General features: G+C 37.3%; 1 pseudogene; it reads left to right on the top strand.

Annotated features, from left to right (window-relative positions):
- The first annotated feature begins 1680 nt into the window (after positions 1-1680).
- On the top strand, positions 1681-2563 carry LOC115300244 (annotated as a pseudogene).
- Positions 2564-5288: the final 2725 nt, after the last annotated feature.

The following is a 5288-nucleotide window of genomic DNA, read 5'->3' as shown; positions in this document are numbered from 1 at the left end:
CAGTTAAAAAAAATGAGCAGAAGACATGAATAGACACTTTTCCAAAGACATCCAGATGCTCAACTTCACTCATCATCAGGGAACTACAAATCAAAATTCCAGAGACTACAAGATGGCACCAAATGCCATATAAGTCAGTAAAAATATTAAACTAGACATTTTTAGTTAATTGCAAAAGGCTGAATAGGGCTAGTGTGAAAGAAAGCCCTCAAGGGTCACAGACATAAGATAGTTACCTCTTTGCCGAGTGTTTTCTCTAGGTGACCCACCAGGTGCCCAGGAAATATCAGGGAGGAATCTGAAACAAACAAACCAACAAAACCAAAAAAAAAAAAAAAAAAAACCCTTCCTTCATGGTTCTTGCTGGGGTTACAGAATGATAGTCACTGCCAAAACTCCACCCAGACCTTCTCTATGTCCACTAAAATAAAAGTTTTTTCTGCAAGGGATATTGTAGGTAGGAAGACATCCAAATTTGTAGACCAGGGGCAGAGTGGAAATTTATTGCAACTCAAGGTGATAACTGGTGGCTGTCACCCATTCCCATCTGAGAGGCATCCCTAAATTCTTAAACTGCTGGAGTCAGGGCCTAAAAATTGTAAACTAAGGGCACTGGTGGAAAAACACTGCAGTGAAGGAGGGAAATAAGGAATTTAAAAAAATGTTTCTACTTTGAGAAGGAGATAGCAAATGTGCTAGCTCTTGCTTTGCATATGGAGAAGAGATGGTATACTTACAAAGGGCACATGCCTAAGATCAAAGTTCATAGTGTCTGTTTAAGACTAAGGCTTATCAGAGCATCAAACACCCCTATAAACCTCCTACCAACAAGCTGACATTCATCTAGCACAACTAAAAGTAGAAGACATCTGTGAGAACTGCAAGACCCGGGCTTTCTCTAGGGAGAAGTGCAAAGGAAAATTCAAAACTCAGTGGGGGACAAAAGATATCACTAATGGAATCTAGACTCTGAGGCACTGAGGAGAACCAAAACAACAACAAACCCAGACCTACATCACAATCAAGTGAGGCTCATCCCAGGAATGAAAAGCTTGTTCGATATTGAAAAAACATTTTTATTTTACCATATTAACAGATTACTAAATAAGAAAAAAATTATAGCAACAGATGAAGAAAAAAGAATTGGCAAAATCAGACATCTGTCCCCGATAAAAAGCCCTCAACAAACCAGAAGATGATACTTCCTTAATATAATAAAGAACACCAACAAATCCTACAGCTAACATATTTAATGATGAGAGTCTTTCTGCCTCAGATCAAGAACAAGGCAAGGGTATCTCCTCCCCTTACTCATATTCAACATTACGACGATGTGCTAGTGAGATACCTTTGCAATAAGACAAAAAGAAAAGGGAAAATAAAGAGCATATAAGTTAGAAAAAAAGAAGTAAAACTACATCTGTTTGCAAAAGACATAATGGGCAAAACATATGATTATCTATACAGATAATCACAAAGAATCTAAAAAAAGGCTCCTGAACTTTAAATATGTATAATTCATTTAAAGCCAGTATTTTTAAGGCTTTAAAAATTGCAAGCCAACAAAGCATATTAATTTGTTTTATGAGGTTTGACAATGACTCCTTAAATATTAAAATATGCGTCCTAAAGTCCCAACCAGTTTCTACTGCAGTCTCCTGCCTCCTCTTTCCTTTCAATATGACAGAAGGCTCCGTGTCATTCACCAAGGGCTTTCTGGAAGGTGGAGCGGCCACAGCCATCTCCAAGGCTACAGCAGAGTCCATCCAGTGGGTCCAGCTGCTGCTGCAGGTGCTAACAGGCAGACCACCACAGATAAGCAGTACAAGGGCATTATGGACTGCGTGGTTCATGTCCTCAAGGAGCAGGGAGTCATGTGCTTCTGGCGTGGTAAACTGCCCAATGGCATCAAATACTTCCCCACCCAGGCTCTCAGTTTTGCCTTCAAAGATACATACAAGCAGATCTTCCTGGGGGTGTGGACAAGAGAACCCAGTTTTGGCGCTCCTTTGCAGGGAATCCTGCATCAGGTGGTGCCTCTGCGGCCCTATTCTTGTGTTTTGTGTATCCTCTTGATTTTGTCCATACCCATCTAACAGCTGATGTGGGCAAAGCTGGAGCTGAAAGGAAATTCTGAGGCCTCAGTGACTTCCTGGTTAAGGTCTACAAATCTGGTGGGATGAAGGGCCTGTACTAGATTTTAATGTGTCTGTGCAGGGTATTACCTACCAAACTGTCTACTTCAATGCCTATGACACTGCAAAGGGAATGTTCCAAATCCCAGGAATCCTCACATCTTCATCAGCTGGATGAAAGCACAATCCATCACAATGGATGCTGAGTTGACTTCCTGTTTATCTGACACTGTTCACTGCCGTATGATGGTACAGTCAGGGTACAAAGGAACTGACATCATGTACACAGTTAGGGTTGACTACTGGTGGGAGATTTCTTGTGTGAAGGAGCCCTACCTTTTATTGAGGGTGCATGGTCCAATATCTTCAGAGGCATTGGTGGTCCTTTAGTTCCTGTCCTGTACGATGAAGTCAAGAAGTTTACATAGGCTACTTCCTAGTTTTTCCCTCTGTGAACAGGCATGTTGTATTATATAACATATCTATAGCATTCTTGACAGGCCATTGGCTGTCTGTTTATCAGCGGCAACTATTTACTGGTTCAAAATGGGGAGAAATAGTATTCATCTGACCAGTTTTCTATTAAAGCTCTTTTTATGATAATGATGCTCAATTATATATTTTTTATTTCAGTCCCTCCTGATAAGTAGATTTGAAGAAATAAAAAATATCTGAAATTTTAAAATACCCCTTAAGAACAACTGCTTTTACTTTTTACAAAAATAATATCGATCCATTGTTTTTTCCAAAGGACAGATTCCAAAATTCTTTGTAACTAATTCATTAAAATGATATAATTAGGTTCTAAGAATATACTTATCTTATTTTCTATTGAATGGGCCTGGTATTTAACTAAAGACACTATCACCCCATGAAGGCAAACACTTAAGATGGAAAATTCTCAACTATATTTCAATTCTTTTTTTTCTATATAATCTTCTTTTTTAAACAATGGTTCTAAATTTCCTTATTAATGTTCTCAGAATGTCATTGATTTCAGTAATTTCATATTTATTTGTATACAGATTTTTCTTTAGATTTATCTTACTACTAATCTTAACTATTACATTACTTGCATACCATTGGTTATAATTGTTTCACTATGATTTAGTCCCTTTTCCATTTAGTACTGGGAGTGATTTTGTGTTTAGTGCTCTAACCTTTAGTGAAACCTTCTACCGTAATTTGCCTATGGGTATGAAGTAGCTAAAAAATCAGCTTTACATTTGAATACCCAAATTAATTAAATGAACATCAATAGGGTTGCTTTAGATCATGTGTCCCATATAGACATTACCCATTTTCCTAACAATAATATTAGTTTGTAAAGGTCTGCATTTCTTAAGAAAAATTATTAATAAGTAATGTTTATGTCTTCTTAAAACTTTTTCAATACTATTACTTTAAATGTTTTCATTCAGTAGCTCCCCAAGGCTCTCTGATCTTTCTAGTAGAATATAGAAACATTTAATTTTTTTTTAAAAGTAGCTAAATAGGGGCACCTGGGTGCCTCAGTGGTAAAGTGTCTCACTTTGGCTCAGATCATGATCCAGTAGTCTGTGGGTTTCAGCCCATATCAGGCTCTTGTGCGGACAGCTCAGATTTTGGATTCTGTGTTCCCTCTCTCTCTATCCCTCCCTCTACCTCTCTCTTTCTCAAAAATAAATTAAAAATTAAAAATGTTTTAAAGTAGCTGAATATGTGAACAGATATCAGCATATTACAAGTAAAAGTGAGATGAAGGATGTATCCCTTCCTAAGTGTATTGAAATATGCAAGAATTTGAGGGTTTTCCACAGGCTGTCTAAACTTAATTCTTTAGAGAATTTGACCATCTACTGTGTCCTGCATGAACACTCTCCTTTTGGGTCATTGAAATTATTAGAATACTGCTTCCTGGAATGGCTGGGATCACTTTCTCACTTTGAATGTAACCTACGTAGAGGAGTGAGTACAATTGGTAACGTGTACATAATAATTTTACAGATTCCATCCATCCTAACTTGAAATACATTTTTGAGTTTAGAGGAACAAATTGTTCATCTTGCCTACTAAATTTTCACCTTATTTTGTGAGCTGTAGGTATAGCTCATTCATATTCATACCCCCCTTCTCAGTACTTAGACATTTTCTTTCACAGTAAGTGAACCCTGAATAAAAATTGACAGGATTGGTCTTTGCGGCCACAATTAGAGAACTCTACTAACTTGTTTTTGAAATACATTTGTTACCTAAGACCAGTGATTTGATAGCTGCTTCTCTTATCAGGGAAAATGTCAGCAATTGTGAAACCACATCCTCAGCCCAGAGTAATGAGAGAGTAAGTACATTTTACCGAAATAAATGCAACACATTTATTCCTTGAGGTGTTTTAAATTTTAAACTTCACATAAGTCAGAGCACTAAAGATTTAAAATCTAAATGTTTTATTACTGTGTTAAATTAGTTTTATGTAACTATGACAATATCTATTTACCCTATAGTAGGGAACTATAATAAATATGTTATTATATTTACTCAGTGTTTTAGCAAATCAGTGCTATAATCTAACACAAATTCATTGAATAATGTCTATGGGACAGACAATAATGCAATTCACCACATTCCATGGTGCCATATTCTAGGAAACTCCTGAGGGGTAGATTTTTCTCAGGAGTTTTCAGGGCCTGAAAAATATTCTTATATACAATAAATGGTGAATTTTATGGCTGACTATAATCTGATTAATATAGCTGACTTTGCTTCATTCTTTTCGGGTGATGTAATTTGTGACTTTCCTCTGGCTAGTGTGAAGAATGTGACAGTGTATATTTGTACAGTGATCTTGCCCCCTGGCTTTATCTTCTTTTTGTCCTCTTGTTTTTCTTACATCGTAAGTATCTTCGTTCACACAGATCCTAAGGCAGACTTGTCTGGTAATACTGCTATTCCTTCACTTCAAAATGGCGACAGTAAAACCGTGAGATGATGTCAATGTGAAATGTATCAAGCCTGTGACAAGTAGCAGGAGTTGCTCTCAGGTCCGAAGGAAACAAATAATGGAGGGGATTGGCAGATGCTCTGCTTCTGATTCTCATGAGCGGCATAAACAGGTGAGCTTCCTTCACCTGAAGTGGACAAGGGCTGTTGTTCCCACGTTCTGCTGGTGTTGCT

This window comes from Suricata suricatta, chromosome 8 (genome assembly GCF_006229205.1).
Source record: "Suricata suricatta isolate VVHF042 chromosome 8, meerkat_22Aug2017_6uvM2_HiC, whole genome shotgun sequence".
NCBI lineage: Eukaryota > Metazoa > Chordata > Mammalia > Carnivora > Herpestidae > Suricata > Suricata suricatta.
This window is presented reverse-complemented; position numbering and strand designations above follow the sequence as displayed.